The following is a 22076-nucleotide window of genomic DNA, read 5'->3' on the forward strand; positions in this document are numbered from 1 at the left end:
CAGAGAGCTGGAGACAGTGGAAAAAACACCATGCATTTTGAGTTAGAAATGTTGCGAGGGAAAATAGTTCACGGGTTAAAAGCACCTAAGAGAAAAAGCTTCTCGGAAACTTTTGCTAGTGCAAACACACCACTCATAAGATCAGGGAAGTCCAGGACCTACTTTCTAGACTTATCACCTGTGACTCCATGAGAAAGAATTAGCAAAGATACCCATGGTTGTGGACTAAATGTTAGCATCTAATTTGCAAAGTCAAGAGACTGATGGATGACCCCATCTCAGTTCGGCTGGCTAAGAGTAATCCACTCATGCTATTCCGAGGAAAAGAATGACTGACGCTCATCATTACAGGGTACCGCCCACACACAGCCCAGGCACCATGTGGAGTGATCCGCAAAGTCCTTCCTGCCTTAATTTTTTAAAAAACCCTATCCAGTGAGCAGTATTGTCCCTATTTCATAGTCTCAGAGAGGCTCATGAACATCCTGGAAGTTATACTGCCAGTAAGTAAAGGACCGGGCCATTTTGCTTGGGTCTTTCTGAATATCAAACACATTATTTCAACCTCTGTGCCGCACCACCTCCCAGAAGCTGTTTTATGCAAAGTATCTCATTACTGGAATATTTTAGTGCACTGCAAGAGATCAGATCTTCTCAAGGTCATCATCTTTTATCCTGCTCACTGTTGTCACTAATAGCATTTCATAGAGGCCTGCATGAGTGTGGCTTCCTTGAAGGACTTGCCATGTAATATGCAGAGTCCAGTGCAAAGTCAGAACACAAGTCCCCTTGTTATTAAGAATTTCAAGATGGGGCAACTGCAGAGCCTTAAACCAAGGACGGAACCATTCTGAGCTCGGACCCCGGGAGCCAGCCTTGTGTCCCTGCGTCCCTGTGTCCCCTGTGTCCCTGCGTCCCTGCACTCACACTCAGAGAATCCGAGATCCTCTTGAAGGAGGAATCAGAAATGCTTGTGGATAAGACCTCACCCGGGGAGCTTCGTGACCACGTTCATGCATTTATCCAACAAATGTTGCATGACCAGAGGACATGAAAAACTCAAAGGTGAATTTCAAACACCCCGAGTAGACACTGAGGTGTCCCTCTGCTCCCTGTAAACACGGAGCAGTCTTCATGGCTGCCCTCAGCCCAGCTTAGCTCAAAGAGCATGAGATCAATTCCTGTTTAGACAAACACATGGACACATGGATAAATCCTAGCCTCCTCCACGGCCACCTCCTGGGAAGCGTGCCTGTAGCAAAAACACCGCATGTTCACACCTCTTTTAATTTTGTTGCCTCTTTCCAACTGGGTTGGAACACGGACCAGACTTCTGGGGTCGTTGGATGGTCCCTTTGAAAGGACAAATATCTGCTTTCATGCTTCCATTCATGGGTTGTTTATTCTGGGGCCTCTCCAACCTTTTCAAAATATACCTTTCCATCCCTCGAGCTTCTTTTTCTTCCTCTTCCAAGGCCTCTCTGCTTCCCCACGGTTGCCCCTTCACCTTAAAAAACATGTCAATAATCAGGGAAAACCAGGTTGGACATACCCAGGCTCTGGAACCAGTAACTCTTGTTCAAACCCTGCTGGTGACTCAAGGAGAAGCCAGGAGGACAGTGACAAGGAGCCAGGACCACACTGGTGAATGGTGACCACTGTCAACTCACTTCTCTTCCTCTGCCCACTAGCCCCAGGCTCCAGAGAGCTTGACTTGACAACTCCAGGTCACTTGGAATGTAAATAATCCATGCGGTGGTGCTTCCTTCCTTAAAAACCAAGGCGGCAGCTGCCGCTGGCCTGGGAAGGAGGCAATTCGCCCTTTGGCTCTTGCTTCAGTGCAGCAGGAAAATCACCATTGTCTGCAGCTGTCCAGTCAGGCTCCACAGTGCCCCTTCTGGACAAACTGGTTTGGTCTTCCTGACTCCTGAACAGTGAGTGACCTGGGGATCTGGGGGTGGGGGACTGGAGTTTGCTTTCCTGGGAACCCACTGAGAGTCTTCCCAGGAAGAGGGGAAGCCAACCAAGTGAAACATGATCCATGTATGGGTTCTCCAACTAACAAAGACCTTCTCTGTTAGAGGAAAACACAGTGTCTCCCCTTGGATTCTATTTTCACCTCAGAAGCAGCACTAGGACCCCCCTGGAGGAATCTAGCATGGTCAGTGAGGACACTGAGGGTGGTTTCGGCTTGCAAGAACTTCCTTCGGGTAAGGCTCAGGAAGGGGGTTCCGTCCACTGGCCCTTCATCCAATCAGAGTTCTCAGAGTTGAGGGAGAAGATGCTGGGCACAGTTTCTGTCGTCTACCAGGACACAGCGAACACCCCTCGACTTGTCCCGCCACGAGAAAACTCCAGAGAAGCATCCACTTCAGAAAACACAGAAGTACCAAACATTTTCATTTAGCTTACCAGAAAGCACACACACACCAGAGACATTATTTCTGGACCCATGGCTCTTTTTCTCTCTTTTTTTTCAATTATAGTTCACATTCAATATTATATTAGTTTCAGGTGTACGGCGGAGTGGTTAGACACACAATTTATGAAGTGACCCCCTGAAAAGTGTGCCCCCACCTGACCCCATGCACGGTTATTACAATGGTATTGACTATATTCCCCAACCGGTACTTTACATCCCCACGACTATTTTGTAACTGCCAATGTATATGTACTTCTTAATCCTTTCGCCTTTTTCACTCAACCCTCCAATTCGTTCCATCTGGCATCTATCAGTTCTCCATATTTTTTAGTTTGTTTCCGGTTTATTTGTTCATTTCTTTTCTTTTTCAGATTCCATGCATAAGTGAAGTCATATGGTATTGCTCTTTCTATGGCCGACTTATTTCATTTAGCCTAATACCCGATAGATCCATCTACGCTGTCACAAAGGGTAAGATTTCATTCTTTCTTTATAGCATGGCTCTTCCCCGTCCCCCCCGCCCCACCCCGACCACAGTAGGAAGCCAGAGAAAAGAACTCTGTTGGGAATGATTAAACATTCAGAATCTCTTCAAAAGTTAAAATAGCATCCATTTAACAATGCTGTCTGCTTCTGGGCACTTTGCTTTTTCTAAATCAGTTTTACAAGCCGTTGACCTGTTGAGCCTTGAATTTTATTCACTGGCGCAATTTAAATATCATCTTTGACTTAAGAAATGCTTCTTCATATCTGAATATCAAATTCACGCCAGCTTCTCACTGATTTCCTTCACAAGGGGCAAGGAAAGGAGTAGAAAGCCACCACGCTGAGAGGAGGAAGGAAACCCTGGGAAAGTGGGGGAATGGCAGTGGGCTCGAAGTCTCATCTGACGAAACGTCTTTGCTTTTTATAACAGCAGCTCTAGGAGTCTGTAATCTTGCCCAGGCAGCAGCATGGGAACGTGATAGACTATGACAAATACAGTTTTGGCTTCACAAAACACGCTGCTGCCCAACGAATTATTCTTGTCACCCACCTGAACCCTATCAGTCCTTAGCGGTTGAAAGGCTGGTTGCTGACTCATGGGCAGGGAGGTCGGACTGACCACCGCAACCTTAAAGAGAGGAGATGCCCAGCAAGTGAAAGGAAGGAATTTCTTACCTTTGACCCTGATGCCCCCTGAAACCATCCCCTCTGCCCACTCTATGCCCTTGATGTCTCTTTCCCAAGGTAGAGAACTTAATTGCACTAAAAACCATTGTGATAATGACAGTAAGTCGGGCACCAAGGAATTCATGTGCTGCTGATCCTCAGAGCGATACTGGGAATCTTGAGCAGACAGATAAGAAAACACTTAGCATACCCGGTTATAATGAAATGCTCTGAAGAGGTCTGAAAAATGTGTCCTGGGGACAAAGTCCCTGGAGGGGGCCCAGCGCAAATGTCACATCTTCCGAGAGCCCCTTCTATGTCCCCAGGCTGAGGTGGATGCGTGTTCAATCAAGGAAGGCTTTCTGAGTGCAGTGTCAGGGGCTAGGGGAATGCATGATGAACCCGCCTTCAGAGCGCTTACATTCCCCAGGGAGGCAGATACCAACAAGGAGAGAAATCCACAAAATATTTTAAAATTGTGACTGATGCCACAAAGGCAGCAAGCAAGGGGAGTGAGTTGGGACTAAGAAAGGGAGACCTATTTTTAGAGGAGTGGTGAGATGAGAGCTCTCCGGAACATGGCCTTGAAGCTGAGAACTGAGGGATGTTCGGAGATCAGCAGTAGGAAGAGGGTAGGAACAAAGGGAGTGTCCTGAGGTGGGCTATTTGGGGAGCTGACAGTTAGGAGATGGTGTGGCTTCCAACAGAGCTGTCTGGGCTGATGTGATGGCCATGGCAATGGAGAGGAAAGGCCAGGCCTAAGGGACATCTCTGACAAAGAACTGAGAAAGCCTGTCAGTTGGAGCTGAGAGAAGAGAACAAGAGTGATAGCTACATTTCTGGCCTTGACCATCTGGACAGATGGTAGTGCCCTTTACTGAGATGGAGGAAACCAGGGAGCGAGTAGGGATGTGTCTGCAGGAAAGACTAGCGAGAGTTCCATTGCAGCCATGGTGATTCCAGCTGTCAGTGGGGGAGCTCAGAGAAAAGGTCTCCAAGGATAAAAGGATAGAAATATACACTTGGCCATTTTCAGGACACATGTGCTGCATAAACGCCCAAGAAGTGATCTGAAGAGAATGCAGAGCTGAGAAAATGGGGACCAAGAATGAGTCCTACGAAGTGTCCCAAGCTATGCGAGAGTGCAAACAAAGGGGAGGAGGAGGAAGAGGAGGATTCCTCTAAGGGGACTTAGAAGGGCTTGTGGAAAGTAAGTCCCCATGCCCCGCCCTCATAAAAAAATAGCAACCCCTACTAAAATCCATCCAGCTCTAGCTGGCTGACCAGCGAAGCTGCAGAAACAAGGAGGAGCTAGTCGCGGCTCCTGTCACTCTCTAAACCACCCTGGGCTGCAGGGGTCGGGCAGTCAGGGGACCTCCCCCTCCCTCACTGTTCTGAGCTGCCCTGCCTTATGCCATGGGGTCAGGAAGACTACAGGATGCTTCAGCCAAGTACTTTACAGAGCCGCCGGGCCCTACCCTGCCCTGCCCTGAGGAATCTTTAAGCAAGCAATGGGTCTAATTCTTTCTTTCGTCAGCTTGTTCCACAAAGAGGACTCAGGACCTCACCATCACTGATCAAACCTTGTCCTCGGCATACGGACATGCTTACAGCACACCCACCCAATACCTAAAACAAGCCCAAATGTAATCCTGCTCTCCTCTCCGCTTCCCTATGTCCATCCTCCCCTTGATTGGCAGTCTTGAAAAAATTTTGCATTCATTTTTCTCTACACCTATTCTCAACCCACACCAGCATGGCAAAGTAGTCAGCCCTTCACTGACCCATCTCTGGCACACCCAGTGATGGCCTTGAAATTGATTAATCCAATGGCCACTTTTCAGGACTCATATCACTTAACTTCTCTGTGGCATGTGGCACTGTCACCCACTCCAAGACGCCCACTCTCTCCTGACTGCCCTCCTCACCTCTCTGCATCTTTGCACGTGCCCCCCATCACCTCCCTCTGCCCATCTGCAGACACTAGAGCTCTCCAGGATTCTTCCCACAGCCCGTTTTTTTTCTAGCTTCATGATCTCTCTGAATGAGCTCATTTATTTCTGTGGTCATAAGTATCACTCCATAAAGGCCTCGGGCTCTCATGCATCCAATTGTTCCGTGAACGTCTCATCCAAATAATTCTAACCCAGTGTGCTAACCAAATTCATCACCTTCTCTTTCAAACTTGCCATCTCTTTCCTGAGTTCCTTTCCTGCACACTTCCCTACCACCCGTTTGGTCAATAAGAAACTGAGAAACAGCTTCATGCCTCCCTCTTGCTCACCCACCACATGCATTTGGTACCTGAGTCCTTCTAAATCCCCCTGGAACCTGGTGATGCGTAGCCCAGCCCCATGCCCTGATTCAGGCTAGTACCTCCCTCCTGAATCACACGGTCGCCTAAGGCATAACTGGTCTCAGTGTCCTGCCGCATCCAGTCCCTGCAAGTCCTGCTGTACCCAATGTTATTAGAATAACAGAGGCTTGGAGATAACCTATCAATCAGGGACTGCTTAAATCAATTCCTGTATGACAATACCGTGGACTATTATCAGATACACATAATGTGTACATTTACCTAGAGGTGTGAAGGAAAGAGCAAGTTGTAGGGTTGTCTGTACAGGATGTTACAAGTCACAGATCAAGACTAGGATGTTTATGTGGCACAGAAAAATGTCTCAAAGGATAAACCAAAAACAAGTCTTTCTAAAGAACAGCATTGGGCTGGGAGGTACTTTTTTACTTTAATTTTATGCAATTCTGCAGTATTTGAAGTTTTTTTTGGGGGGGTCAAGTTTTAAAATAATGCCATGTGTTTTGTTATGAGAAAAGATCCACCAGCTCAAGGGACAAGAAGGTTAAAAATGCTTTTTGTTCGAGGTAATTTATTTGAAAGCGGACAGCGAACCCTTCAGACCCATTTATTTGGCTGATAAAGGCTGCGTGCACAATGTATTTTCTAAATGTAGATCGAATACAACCAGTCTGTCTTTACCTCAGTATTGGAAACACGGCAACGTCTTATCTGCCACAGTCAATACCAGGTTTGTAACTTAAAAACAGGCAAGTTTCAACATTGGCTTGCTTCACCTTCCTTACTCTCCAACCGAGCCACTTGAATTAAGCTGTCGTGCTAATGAACATGCACACACACACTGATAATCAATGTTCTGGTTTCGGAGAACGGAGTCGACTGCTATGAAAAAACCAGGGGAAATGTCCACAGGTATCATTTACAAGGCCTCAGATGATGCACAAAAGCGTTCTTTCATCTCTGAACATATCTCAATATTTACCAAGGGAATGGAGCAGAGAAATGTCAACGTACGATCACCTTTGGCGGGAGGCTGACAGAACGCATGACTCTTTGAGTCGACAGAACAAAGCAGTGGATATGGAAGAACGGGGTTATCCAGTTCACTGCCCACGTTTTCCCAAGGTGAGGGCTCCATGGGAAACAGCTCTGGTGGGAATATGGAAACCACTGCTGTCAACACTGGGAAAAGCAGCAATAGCCATACTCCACTTCCCAATGTATCTGTGTGTTATTCCTTGCGGCCCCTTCCATTAGTTCAAGCTGATTTCCCTTTGTAAACAGCAGTGTCAGATAACCATCCTCCCACCGGACCAGATGCCTTTGGAAGGTCTGGAGCGAAGAGAAGTCTTCTGTTCTCTGTCCTTGGGGACCGGGTGGGTCACAGCTAACACTGAGGAATGCAATGCCTACTAATTCTCCCCACGCTTGTCCACAAGAATTCACCTCCCCCACCCTTTTGCTGCTTCCACACACTTTTTTTAAGATATAGTATTTTATTGCAGGTGATAGCTTTATGGGCACATGAATGTTCAGCTTGAAAGCAACCCTACTTATTGTTTTTTTATCTCTCAAACATTTGAATTCGGAGTCAATAATGGATGCTGTGGCGTGCTGCCCAAACCTGCATCCCCTCACCTTCAGGACTGAGGCATTCATTCCCCCAGCTGCTGGGAGTATTGATAAGTGATGGTAGTAACCAATACCATCACCCTCCAAAGCCTTGGCCTGTACTTACCCAGGGCCACCCCCACTGCCGAGCACAGACTGGGTCCGGTGGCTGATCAGCAGTGGTAGAAAGGCCAGACTCTTCCCTCAGTTCTGGGCCATCCCAAATCCTGTACCTCAGCCTCCTGTGACTGTGTCAGCTTCTCCCTCGGCCCACCCTGGCTTCCTTCTCTCGTCCACAGGCAGTTAGGCTGGGAGCTCCCCTCAATAAACTTCCTGCACTCAAGTTCCCCAGGACCAACCAGCAGCAATGCCTCAAGCCCAGTGTATCCACGTCCTGAAAAGAATCCAAATTTGACTACTCTCGGACTAATAGATAAGCTCCTACAAATGATCAGCCCTTCACTGGGAATGGGAGCAATTACTCACGGTCCAGAAATCAATGATCTGATCAGCAGTTCTCCTCTGCGAGGATTTTACGGACGTCTGCTGACGGATGACTTTGAATCCCAGAAACACACAAGGGGCATTATTCAGTCTGTAAGGCTCCTACTTTGTATTCTAGTCTTAGAAATTAGTCCCACAGTCATCGCCGACACTTTTCTAGCCCGTATGTTGCACTGAAATATACAAAATCATAACTGAGCCTCTCTCCCTGGGGAACTTGAGAGTGTCTGAGACCAGTGTTGTCAGCTGACATCCACCCGCTTCATCCCTGGACAAGTTTATCTACGTGTCTCTGTTCCTGTTGACTGCCGTCTACTCCCCTGACAGAGCTGGTGATCAGATCGCAACGGCCCCTCTGAGCGGACTGAGACAAAAACAAAAACACAGCTTGGTCTGCAGCACTTGGTGAGGACCATTGTCCATCAGGTGCAGCTTGGCCTGACCCCCGATGGAGAATGCCTTCCTGTGTTATCTGTTTTCTTTTACCTTCATGCATTGTAACCACTTCTATGTGAAATTCTCTAGTTTAATGTCTACAAGCTGGAATCTGACCATCTTTCTTGGTTGCCCAAACCTAGTCTCTCTTTTTTTTATGGTGGCATTTTTTTTTTGCAATGTCACATCTCTACTTAAAGATTAGTTAACTTCTTTCTTTAACATTTTATTTATTTATTTATTTATTTATTTATTTATTTAGAGAAAAGGGAAGGGAAGGAGCAAGGAAGAGGAACATCAATGTGTGGTTGCCTCTCGAGCGCCCCCTACTGGAGACCTGGCCTGCAACCCAGGCACCTGCCCTGATTAGGAATTGAACCGGCGACCCTTTGGTTCACAGACTGGCACTCAACCCACTGAGCTACACCAACCAGGGCTAGTTAACTTCTTTCTGTAACCATTGCTGCCCTTTTCGTGCAATGCCTCTTATACCTCTTAAATTCTTTACATCTCTATTTGGCTATCTCACTTCCTTTGATCAAAATGATTGGAGACACCCACAGGAGCAAAAAACAAACACAGGGAGAGCTTGTGACGTTTTAAGAAAATGTGAAGTAAGAGCAAAACGTGGATGGTATGAAACACCGTAGAATGAGATGACAAAAAAGGACACCCAAAAACAGCGTAAAAATCAAAATTTCTTGAAGCTTCAGTTTCCACATCTGTCAAATGAGCATAATATTTCATAGTAGTTTTCCAAGGATTTAATAAGATCATGTATGTATAGTTGCACAGACTTGGAACAAGTTAAAATGAATGGTTTTATTTATATGTGTATATGGTGGTACCTCTGAGAACTGTTGATATATGACAATCTTCTCATGATTATCAAATAAAATATTTGGTGAAGACCCCTTTTTTTTTTTTTAAATCAAAAGAGACTGGAATGCCGTGGGAACCGGGATTCCCTAAGGCCCAGAGGTTCCCAGAGGGAGTACCAGTGAGTCTCAACGAAGGGCTGACATGTACTGCCACCTACTGGGTGATCAGTAAACTGTGCCACTCTGAAAAATTCGTACACAGAAATGCATCAGAAAGATTTCTTCCTCAATTTAAAAGGCATTCCTAGCCACCACTATTTGCAAGTGTTGTGTTAAAAAAAAAGACCCAACAACATCAGCCCCACAGGGCTAGTAGCTGTTTTAGGAAGCCTGGTCCATCACAACTCTAAACAGCCACACTTGAAAGTCACATAAGAAAGGAAAGATTCCAGGGCCAATAACTGCTCAGCTACGTTCGCCAGAAGAAGTGCACTCCTAAGGCTTGATATTCCGAAGAACAGGACCCACGTGGTCATGCCTTGGGCTGTTTCAAGGCACTGCATCTGTTGTCAATGCTGGTGGCTTCCTGACCACCGAGACTTACCCCAGAACTCTGCATCAAGAGCGACCCAGAACAAAGCTAAAGAAATAGCAAAAGGTAATGGCTAAGGGGTAAAAAAGAAGAAGTGGCTGGAATTGCCTTTCATGACACAGAAATGGATTTTGAAGAATTTTTCCAGTCCACAGTCACCAGGAAGTGGCAAACCCTCTGAGGACGGAGCCCAAGCTCTCGGTGTGTGGATGGCTGCCTCAGAAAAGTAAGGGACCACGCAGGTGACATGAGTGAAAGTTAGGCACATGCCCTGTCTCAGTGGACAGCCACTACTCAGCCTCGGCCCCGAGGGAGTAAATGGTGTGGCCAAGCGACCAGGGACCCAGAGCCAGGGTTGAAGGTCCGGTTTTGCCCTTTACCAGCTGTGAAGTCTCGGGCAGGTTATTTAGTCTTTCTGTGCCTCAGTTTCCACGCCTGTGAAATGGAGGTAAGGATAGCCCCCATGCATCGTATCGTTGTGGGGATTGAACACACGAATATGTGAAAAGTGTTGAAAACAATGCTGGGTTGTGATTACTCAATACGTAGTACCAAGATGAAGGGGCAGGGCCTTTGTCGTCATCAAATCTGCCAATTTTTGCAGAAGCCAGAATCAGGATTCTTTTTTAGGTGAAATGTTTTTAATGATAAGCAATGATAATTTTAATTAAAATTTAAACATTTTCAAAATCCCATGGGAGCCCCAACTATGTGCTCGGGGGTCAGAGTCACAGTGCCTCCTGGCAGTGCCTCCGGCCCCGTGTGCTGTGGGCAGAGCAAAGCCAGGGAGGCAGATGAGCCTCAGACCCACCACCATCGCTGCCACCAGCGCTGTGGTCCTGACAGCACAGTGCTGGGAACCAGGGTAGCAGCAGCCCATGACAGAAAGTCCTGTGCCAGGTTCCAAGCAGTGAGTAACAGATGGCCCTTCTGACCCAATGTAATGCAAGAAACTACTCTTGGCGACTTAACTGCAGCCTCTATACAGCAGTGTGGGGAGGGGGGTGGGAGCGGGGGAGACTGTCTCCCTGCTTGTTCCCAGGGACTTCACTCGGGGTCTTCAGCATGTACTGTCCTCTATCCCAGAGGCAGCCTGGACCAACACAGATCAAGTCCAGCTGCCAAAACGGAGTTCGTTCCCTTCATTCCATTTTTAAAGGACCGCCCTTGCTCAGTGAGCCTGTAATCCAAAGCAGCTGCCAAGATCCCCAAAAACACCAGCCGGCCCCATCCTATCTGCTAAGTGAGAATTTCAATAAATGTGTGAATGAAAGATAATAAATATCAACACTGCTGGAAAACAACCATTAAAAAACAACAAAGCCCCTGAGAAAAGAAAGCATCCTTTCTTAAAGTTTACGATCCACCCTTCTCTCCATTCTCCTTTAACACAGCGGACCCGTCGTCTTGTCTGCCATTGTCTGAGCCAGCCAGATTTATAACGAGATGCTAGTCCTTTCCCATCCCACTGACAAATGTGCGGCCCATCTGCCTCGAGTCACTGAGGGAGCACGTGGCAGTGGAGTAGTGAGATATTTTTAAACACTCCTTTAATTAATTCATTCCAAGGACTTGGCGCTGGTGCGGGTGCTGGGTGAGGGGCAGGCAGCGGGAGGACAGCGCAAGCACAGGATCCTGGTAAATAAAGAGATTTGCCTTAATCTGGATTCTAAAACCGTTGCCCTGAAACATCCCGCTTGCCCCCAACGGGCTGTTCAGGGCACAGAAGGGAAGGTGGCCAGCGAGGCGGTGTGGTGGCCTGTGTTAGATGCCGCAGGCATCCAGGACAAGTCCTTCAAACGCAAACCAGGCTAAATTGTTATCTCGGGAAGGACTCTTCTGCCGCCTATGGCTAGAAGATTTGAAACGTATCGTTGTCTTATTTGATTAAAATAATTATAGCAATCATTCCATACAGAAATGAAGACTAGAGTCAGCTCATTCCGAGAGGCAAGCCAGTCCCAAGGGGATGAACATCAGTATGGAAAACAATGTGGTTTGCGTTTAAGGTGATGGAGGGAAACCAGGCACTGGGGACTGTGTGATACAGCCATGGGGGCGGGAGGGGGAGATTTCCATGGAAAGCAACCTGTGTCGCGTTTCAAACCGTGACAAGGCTTTGCGGTGCTGGGCCTACAGGATGGATGGCACACTGACCTAGAAATCTCACACTCTGCTGTCAGTGTGTCTTGCTCCTACAGCTGCGGCGCCCGGCTGGCCCGGACTTTTCCCTGACAGTTTCCTTCGACCTGACCGCAGGAGACAGCACTCACTCAATGTTGTCTAAAGAGGATAAGAAGCGGCCATCGAGAGCGATGCTCAGACCTGCCTTCTGGTTTTTAACAACCCAGCTTTCCACTTTACAAGCTTCATTTGGATTTAGATATTATTTCTTGAGAATTCAGCTTTGAATCACTCACGAGAGGCTGCCTTAGTCAATGTGAAATTTCTCCCTGTTCCACTAATAGCTCTTTTACCCAAGGTGGCTGATTTTTATATTCTTGAAAATGAGAAATGAAAACTGGAGCCAAGCCGGAGGCAGGCAATATGTAAACCCCTCTGAGGCCCAAACCCCACGCCCCCTACTCCCTGCTCAATAAGCCCACCCCCCAGGCTCTTCCTCCAGCTGACCTCAGCCTGGTTCCCGAGGGGAGGAGAGAGAAGGCAATCGTTCTGTTCTGCTTTTGTTTGCTTGGAATAATAAATCCAGAGGCCTCCCTTGCCAGAGTTCTTCTCTTGTCAGCAGTTTTCTGTTTCACTCGCTTTCTAAGTCTGGCTGAAACCCAAGCCCTCCTGGTTGGCTTTCGCCCTGACCCCTTGCTCCTGGGAGCTGATCAGAAGACAGAGGGCCTGGGGTCCCTGACATACAGGATGACTTAGCCACCTCGCACCCTGAAAACATATTTCTAAAACGCCTTCCTCTGCAGCCTCCGGGTGCTCGACTGTAACTCAGTCAATGGCAGACATTAGCCTGTCTGCCACCAGCTACTTATAATCTTTCTAATTTGGGTCAGGGACCTAAAACTGTGTTTCTAGCCATGTCAGGGGGCTCAGAAAAAAAAAAAAAACAGGGCTCAACTACCAAATTGGACCTTGCTTTGCAAGAAAATACCTCTCAGAGCCTGGGAATGACCAGAGTCCACTGTTGACTGTTAGAGAGAGATTGATGCTGATAATAATCCCAATTCCAAATGAGAAACACCTCAGCCAACCAGACCGTGTTTCGGCATGCTTTGCAAAGGCCAAGTGCACAGGCTGATACTAAGAATATTCCAAAAGGCAATTTGTATATGCCGAAGATTTGAGAGAAAGCCAGGTATTGTAGCACTAGATATGCCTGGTATACACTTTGGTGGTAACTGATATTTCCAGGTGATAACCTCAAAGTTTTGCCAAGTATTGGAATCTTCCTGGAAAGATGACATTACAGTCTATCTAGATCATTCATGCTTAAAGCCCATTTTCATTGAATCACCTATTTCACAGTTATTGAAAGAATCAAATGTGATAATGTACACAAATGATCTTTGAATGTGGAGGGCTAAACATCAGATGCCGCTATTATTTCTAATAATTCGTTAAAAGTCGGCAATCAACATGTTGTAGACTCTGTATGATCAAATACTTGGTAATCAGGATTGTTAGTTTAGCGTAATATCTCATTCCCCAAACATTCTGGGTCAAACAGAGTTGAACTGAAAATACGTACTCGGAAAGCATGTAACAAGCTCTATGGCTATTTTTGCTTTCTTCTCACCAATGTATGTTTCAGGGAAACAGTTGCAACATTGTACAGAGGCTAACAAAGGAGAACAGCCCGAGGAGGCTTCGTGAACTTTTCTCTATGATGCGCAGTAACCAAAGACATCAGACGAGGTAAGACGACGTCGCCAAAACACATGGACAATATACTAATCGAAGTCTTCGACAGAAGCCAACCTACAAAAGACAGTTCCCATACCCTTGAGGTCTTTGTACCCCCTCAGAGAGCCTGGCACGTGAGGTCTACCCAGTAAGTGATCAGGAAGGACAGATGGAAGAAAGGACAGACCAGGACTTCTGAGGACGCCACCTGCCCATCAGTTACTGCTCTGAAATGGCAACGGGCCGTGGGGCTTTCTGTACTTGTTTCCCAGACTTTCAGATTTTCTCCACTCGTTCATCTCCTGCATCCACATTCCCCTGAACAATCCTTTCTTAATTACCCTGTGTACAAACACAACACTAACTGAGTGAGTCTCTTTAAAGGTCCTGAAAATCGGTTCTGCTCCATATTTAATGCCAGATCATTTGGCAGCTCTCATTTAAGACAAAGGTGAGACAAACGCACTTAATCTGGGGATTTCTGTTTTGGTCTTAACCTCTCCTTTCTCTGTCTGGCCGTCAGAATGAGGAGCTGGGCGCAGGACTTGAAAGGCGCCATCCTCCATGGCTTCTCCAGATGGTTTCCGGCCCAGCCCTTACAAGTGGGGGCCAATCTAGAGGGGCCCTAAAGGCAGCCAGAAACGCCTTAATATTAATCTTTTCTAATATGAAAGACTGTTCAATCAAGCAGGGAAAGCACTGAGGTGTAGCCAGATGGGCCCTTAATATTTCATTCTAGAAATCTGTCTTTGGAACATTATACCACCCTCCTCCTACACAGTGTCTTTTCACAGCATCTTTTTTGGAGAAATAATAATACAAAAAGGTCCACACTGCTGGACAGTTAGGATGAAAAGAGAGGAGAAATCTCATGCTACCACAAGACGCCAGACCCCTTTAAAAGGACTTCAGGGGACAGAGAAGGGACAAGTCTCCTAAACACAGAGAGACAGTTTTAGGAATGGTTTCCCTTTGGTTGGAGTCTAGAAATCTGACACTGGGACCAGTTCTTCTTCACCCCTACTTAGAGACACAGCCCCCCAAAACTAGCCTGCCATGGCCGTGACATGTATCAAAGAGAAGCTCTGGGAAGTGCCCACACCATCCCTGGTGTCCATCCACAGGCCCAGAGACCGGCTGACATTTGCCTTCCACATAACAAGGATCCAGGGGTCGCTGGCAAGTGGCTGGTGCAATGTTGTGAGTTAACCGAAAGGCTGAGCTCCCCAAACAGTCCTTTTATCCCTACTCGGTCTTCCCTGAGTTGGAAAAGTTTCCTGGGACATAGTGGTCCAAGGCTCTTGTTCCGACTCTTCCTTCCATTGAGATCTGATTGTGGGAGGGATCCTTTTGCCCCACCCGCTCCAGCCCCATTTCCCTTGTGTCTTTATTGCTGAGACCATTGGCCATCCATCTGCAGCCTCTTCAGACAGGAGAGGACTCCACAGCTGTGGGCAGAATGGGAAAGCCAGCGCTTCCCAGCCTGAGTCTAGGGAGGGACTTCTGATCCTGCCCCAAACCGCTTTTTCTCCCTCCTCTTCCCGGGAAGCACCCAAATCTCTTCCACTCTTCCTTAGAGCTGGCCAGGGAGATTCCGCCATCCAGGGTCAAGGAGAGATCAGAATAGGCCGGGCATCTATTCAGCGGCCCTGCAAGTCTGACATTCAAGGCCTCGCGCGCTAGACCTCGCCCCGCCCCGCCCTGGTCCCAGCTCATTCATTCCGGCCGGTCCCCACCTTCCAGGCTGCGCACCGCTCCCAGCGCTGCTTCCCGGGGCAAGTCTGCCGCTCACACCGAGCCCAATCCCTTGGTGCTTTTAAATCTCAGAAGTAACCTCAAGAGAATTTTAGCGTCACACTTTTCACACCCCCAGCGTACCCTTTTAATAAAATAAAACAATCTTCAGTCTCTCGTATCCTCAAAGGGTTAAGCAGTAAGCTTGGCAAAAGAAAATCCGTCCCCTAGCCACCCTCCACCCCCAGCCATAGCTCCGACACGGTCACCGAAACCCGGTGCCAACGTCTCTCCATCCCCATCCCGGATAGGGGGCCATCACCCCGTGAGCGGCCCCTGCTTTCCTCTGGGTACAGAGATGAGCCCCCTCACCCTTCCGTGGATGCCATGGTGTGGGGAACGCCCCCTCCTCTTCGGCACAATCCGGCAGCGGCGGGCGAGGGAGTAGGCAGGCGCCGGGGTGAGAGCGCGAGTGTGGCCGCGAGCGGTATTTAATGGGGAGCCTCTCCCCGCCCTTCCACCCGCCTCCTGGGTAAGCCCTTTAGCGCCTCAAGGGGAGCGGGAGGCTCTGCTGGCGCTAATCTGCGTCTCGGCTCTCCTCTGTGCGCGTCCCGCTCTCCCTTCCACCCGCCTCGGCGGCACTTGGCAGGGCGCTCGGTGGGTGCAGAGGGTGGCTTCCCGGAAAGAGCGCCGCCCCGGGGCTGCGGGAGGGCTCGCACGAACAGTGCGCCGCCACCGCAGACACCTGTGCCAGCAGCGGAGCTTGCAGGCGCGGCGAGAGGCGGAGGGTGAGAGCGGAGGGTGGCGGCAGAGGAGCACGAAGAGTGTGTGCTGGCGTGCGCGCGTGCGAGGGTCTGTCCCGGTCCCCGCCGGGGGAGGGGGTGGGGGCCGCTGCGCCCTGGCTCTGCGCCGGCCGGGGAGGGATTGCAAGGTTTAGCCCCGCCGGAGCTGGGGATTTGCAGGCGATCCCTCTCTATTTTCGTCGAGAGCTGACATCACGCGCGCCGCCGCCTCTGGAGACTCCTTTAATTGCCGCCCCTAGCCCCCCATCTCCAAGACGCGGCCCCTCCTCGGTCATCCCTCCCCCCAGCCTCTCACCATAAATTAGCCAAATAAGAAAAGAGACCTCGCTAGTTGCCTGGGAAGGCCTGAGCAGCCGTGGCAGGAGCCCAGGATCTGAGAAGTCGCTATTGTTCCCGCTCAAGCCCGCGTGGATCCGGGTCACCCCGCGCAGGGAGAAGCACAGGTTACAGCTCTGAGACCTGGGATGCCCCTGGGTCCCCGGCTCCCTCGAGCTCTCCGTCTCACTTTTGGACCGACTTGCTCTGGCTCATACTCACCCCCAAGCTCACGCTCACAGGCAGCACACCCACTCCATCCTCCCACGTCCTGGGTACCGGGACCCGTGGAATCCAAGCGACTGAAACGCGGGTGGCGTGGCCAAAATGCAGCCCAGCTGCGCTCCCTCCCCCTTAGCTGCCCGAATAAATCTCTGGCCTTCTATTATTCATAGGGATTAATATTAATGCAGCTCCCTGGAGGTGGCGGGCGGGTGCTGGAAGGCCGCAGTGTTTTTAAGCCAAGGGAAATCGGCCTGGGGGTGCTGGCTGACAAGGCGCAGAAAGATGGCCCAGGCTAGTGACGGGGAACGCGTCTCCACCCACTGGCTAGCCACCGGCTACTGAGCCCCGGGGACAGCGCTCGGCCAGATGGGCTTGGACAAGGGAGGGTCTGAGCCTCCCCTCCGGCTTTGCATAATAATGGAGAGATCCGTGCAGACTGCATTGTCTTTGGTGCCCAGCAGACACCTACAGCTCTACCACCTGCCGGACGCCGTGACCGCATGAAGGAAAAGCCTCACTTTCCCCGCCTGCTAAGGGGGATCAAAAATAACCCCCTTCGCAGGGCCGCGGTGAGAATTAAACTCTCTCTCTCTCCCTCCCTCCTTCCCTCCGTCCCTCCCTCTCTCCAGGCGGGGTCTCAGAACCGGTGGTGTCTGCTAGACGCCTGTCTCCCCACTTAGCTTTCCTGGGGTAGACCGTCCTCAGCCTCCTGCCATGCGGACCCTGGTCAGAGGAACGGTATGCGTCTGGCCACATGGAAACTCACGGAGCTCACCCAGGGGACCAAGGCAGCGCCTCCGAGTCCCAGCAGGACCGCTAAGTGGTTAAATGACAAGCGCTGGCATCGGAGAGCGAGTGTGCGCTCTTCACCACCTTCCAGTGCAGTGACGGGGGGCAAACGCTCAACTTCTCTCCATCCCGTCTACAGGGCAGGAGTAACAGCCTCGAACTCGCAGTGCGAAGAGAATGAAATGAAATGGAAAAGAAAGGCAAAGGCTCAAAACTAGAGTTTTGCACCCAGCGAACCCTCACAAAATATTCGGTTAAATTTAAGGGTTCTTGGAGGATAGTTTCTTAAACACAATATCTAAGGATGCAAAGGCAGATAAGAGAAATAGCCAAAAAAGAAAAAGAAATAAAAAGAAGTTAAAAACAAAACCTCTGCCTCACCTCCTTCCTCTACCCACCTTCCCCAAATCTGCACCCAAACATCTCCCACCAGCCACGCCTCCCTCCACATCTCTCTCCTCTCCTCCGCTCCTACCTTTTGTCTGCCCCTTTAGATTAACCAGATCTAGATCTTAGTCATCGTAGGACGCTCACAACCCCTCTCAATCTGCATTTTCCCTTTTAAATTTTAGTTATTACATTAATGTATAAATCTGTGGTAAATGTATGGGACCTACATAGATGGAGAGCTACTATCTTGCACCTTGGTGTTAGACTTGCACTGCCTTCTCTTTCGTCCTACCAAGGGTGGATGTGTGACCTTGTATCTGAAGTTGTCAGGAGCAAACCCCCGAAGTCTCATTTTCTCTTTACAGTTAGGGATCTGACCTCCCTCTGTGCTGAGGCAGCCACTGGAGAACAAAGCCCTGGGGATCCCTCCCAGGCCTAGACAGTGCTGATCCCAGCAGCGAGGCCGCCACCCTGTTTCAGATGAGTGTGAAGGAACTCCCCCACCACGGTCCCTCCGTATCTACACGTGTACGGGCCGGGCTGAGCTGCACTGGTGAGCAGCACTCTCTGTCAAGAGCAAGGTAGCTACTGATAGGGAAACACAGGGTAAGTAGCAGGAAAGAGAAAAGGGGTGGGGCTGTGTTTAAACCATCCAATTAAAAAAGACTCTCCCTCTTGTGCTAAGTGAGGTAAGTCAGAGATGTATGACATCATGTACAGGTGGAATCTGAAACAACTGAACTTGTAAAAACAGAGTCAAATGGTGGTTGGTGAAGGTGGAGGATGAAATTGGGAAGATGGCATTTCAGGCAACCTTGCCTTAGTAAGTCCCAGAGATCTCTACAGACAATGGTCCTGTATTGTAAACTTCAAAGTGGCTAAGAGACGAGATACAACTTGCTCCCACCACGAAAAGAGAAGATAATTCTACAACATGATAGAGGGATTAGCTGGAGCTAAGGTGGTGATCATGTTTCAATATACAGGGTCCGGCACAAATCAAGTCCCCTTTTGATTACAAAATCATAAGCATGTAATTTTGTAACATAATAACATCACCCTCAAGCACACCCTATACCATTTTAGGTGAAATGTTCAAATTAAAACTATAAATTATCACACTCACATTATTACCCTACCAACCAATCACACTCACGCAGACGCTTCTTCTCCAGACCCTGTATAAATGTAGCAAATCAACACATTGTACATCTTGAACTTACACAGTGTTATATGCCAATAAAATTGTACTTCAATAAATACAAAAATTATTTTAAAATAATTGTGTTCCTGGTTTTCAGGACCTGAGAGGATTCGGGTGACTCACCAAACACAGCCCGATTAGATGGGGGTTCGTGACATCACTCTGCCCCCTTCTCTAGAAGTAACCATGTTTGGGAACCTGACATCCATCCTACACTTGAGAGACATTTGTATTCAGCTGCCCTGGGAGACAAGGCCTATTAAATCACATGGAAGGAGCCCTGGCTGGTGTAGCTTAGTGGATTGAGCGCGGGCCTGGGAACCAAGAAACCACGGTTCGATTCCCAGTCAGGGCATATGCTTGGGTTGCAGGCCAGTTCCCATCAGGGGGCTCACAAGGGGCAACCATACATTGATATTTCTCTCCCTCTCTCCTTCCCTTCCCCTCTAAAAATAAATAAATAAAATCTTTTAAAAAAATCATGTGGAAGGGATATGTCACTGATAATTCTGGATAATATCCATTAGTAGCTATGAGGAGCTGATTCCCTTCACTCACACCAGAGGTCTCCTGCCAACATCCCCTCCAGTGCCCCACTTCTGAAGCAAACTGGAGCAGTGCTTTGTAACACTGGCTGCTCAGAGCTTTTCACCAAACAGCAATGCTCAGGCCACCCTCCCGCGATTCTGGTTCCATCGGCCTGGGGTGGGGGGCCCTGATTTCGGTATTCTTAAAGACTTCCCCAGGTGATTGAACCTACTATGCAGCCCATGTCAGGAGCCACTGGACTAGAAATAGTTCAACAAGGTGGAGCGAGATTCGGAAACAGGGCCCCTGGAAGTAGCCTGGTGAGAAAACGGGTGTGTTTAGCCTTTGGAAAGGCAAAACTGGGGAGGACACGATACAAGGCTGACCCTCCTCTTTTCAAACACAGGGAAATAAAATGTTTATGCAGGCACTTGCGTGTCGTTCTGGACAACTAATTGGAGAAGGTACAGAAACACAGAACGTTCTCCTTAGGTCGTACTCACATGGAACCTGGACGGTGAGCCCCTGAGACTGCACCGCACGGCCTCAGTGCTGGAACGGAGGAAGCCCGCCTCAGGGTCAGGCAGACCTGCCTCAGACCCTGCCCCTCCACGTGTTGGGCTCTGTGTCACCTTAGGCTGCGCACTTCAGGTTCTCAGCTTCCTCATCTATAAACTAGAGAACACAGTGATGGCCACCTCAGAGTCCCCGGGGGAATCAGTGGGATAATACGTAGGAAATACTCAGCTCTGAGCCTGGCACGCCATGAGTACATAACAAAGGGTCATCGCAGACTCGTGGGAGTGGCAACGTGCACCCGATTTAATTTACCACTGAGCGCCTTTGAAAACCTAGCCTTCCCTAAAGCCACCCCCACTGTGACCCTATTCACTCGGTTTCATCCTCGCAACACCTTGTACGTCTCCCAACCAGCATTAAGTGGATGGAGCCTTGAGATGAGAACAGAACCAGGTCCACCCCACCCGCCAGCAGGAGCGATGCTGAACTATCTGCCCCCCCTCAGTCTCCCCTGGGGAGCCCATAGCAGAAAGGTTGGGATGCTCTGACATTGGCATACAGATTTGCCTTTCCTAAATCTAGCTTACTGATCCTCAAACTTAGTGTAAGAACTATTCTGTCAGACCAAATACAAGAAGAAGAAGAATAACTATATTATAACTCTGATAGGTGACTGAAGGGACTTTCAAAGTTAATTTTTACTGTCAGAATTTCTTTTTTTTTTTTTTTGCCTTCCTGGTGTCTTTCTTATTTAAATTAAATCAAGAGCCTATCACAGTCATGAGAAGTTGAATTAATGTTTAGGCTGGGAGTTCATGATGGTTATAACATTGCCCTAACATTTACTGAGCCCGTACTGTGTGTGTTCAAAGTATCTAAATATGTATAACCTTGCTTGGTTCTTGAAATGGCCTACTATAGAAAACATTATTATTACCTCTATTTTACAGGGGAGAAAACTGGAACCCAGAGAGGTTAAGGAATTACCCAATGTTACACAGATGAGCGGTGTATCATCAGTCTAGGTCCAAGCTAGAAAAAGACAGTACATTCAACTTAAGTGAATTGTGCAGGGTTTGATAAAGAGATTATTTAGAAGGGTACATGAAGGGTAGCAGCAAACCCTAGGAACAGTGCAGACGCCCTGGGCTGGTAACAGTGGGGCACCATTACCCACCCTAAGCCTGAAGGGAGGTTTCTGGGATCTAAGGGGGAGTGGTGTATGGAAAAGACCACCTTTCAGGAATGGAGACCTTTGTTGCCACAGCAACTGCTGGAAAGGGGGCCTGGGAATAAATAACTCAACTGCACTTCCCTCCTGTTCTTCTCTCCCTAGTGGGCCAATAAGGAGGCCAGAAGGGAGAGAAAGGCAGGCAGGAACGCCCTCTGATACAACTCCTACGCACTCCTTGCAGTTCAGCCTCCCGTGGGTAACAGAGCAGGGTGGAGAGAGATGGACAGAGGAGCCACAGGGATGAGCTGGGGTTTGAGTTCAGGAAGTCTTCCTGAAGAGCTTTACTTGTAACCTCTCTGCTATGTAATCTATAGCATATAATGTCATCATTACTCGAACAGGTGGCTCCCATGGCCTGCAGGACCTTCTCCACCTGAGATGACCTCTCAGCAGAGGAGACTCAGCCAGAGCATTTGTTAGAGAGTAGGAGATGGTATATTTATACAATGGGTGAAGCCACCAGATGGTCTCAAATGTTCCAGGCCAAAATTCTATAATTCTCAATGTGTTTCTCCGCACATTATAGGAGCTTAGTTGGACCGAAGAAGGGATAAAGACTCTGCCTTCTCCCACTGTGCTCTTCTAAGAAACACATTCCCTGTCTTGGGCCTCCTTCAGAT

The 22076-nt window shown here is 48.7% G+C and overlaps 1 protein-coding gene across 1 annotated transcript in view; it reads right to left on the reverse strand.

The window, feature by feature from the left end:
• SLC1A2 (solute carrier family 1 member 2) overlaps positions 1–16887 on the reverse strand; it is a 140442-nt gene extending 123555 nt beyond the window's left edge. Inside the window, exon 1 of the mRNA XM_053673109.1 lies at positions 16790–16887. The gene's annotated coding sequence lies outside the window, so the exon portion shown is untranslated. The remainder of the gene's footprint in view (positions 1–16789) is intronic.
• Between the last annotated feature and the right edge of the window lie 5189 nt (positions 16888–22076).

This window comes from Artibeus jamaicensis, unplaced genomic scaffold (genome assembly GCF_021234435.1).
Source record: "Artibeus jamaicensis isolate MK-2021 breed Jamaican fruit bat unplaced genomic scaffold, CSHL_Jam_final contig_797, whole genome shotgun sequence".
In the NCBI taxonomy this organism is placed as follows: domain Eukaryota; kingdom Metazoa; phylum Chordata; class Mammalia; order Chiroptera; family Phyllostomidae; genus Artibeus; species Artibeus jamaicensis.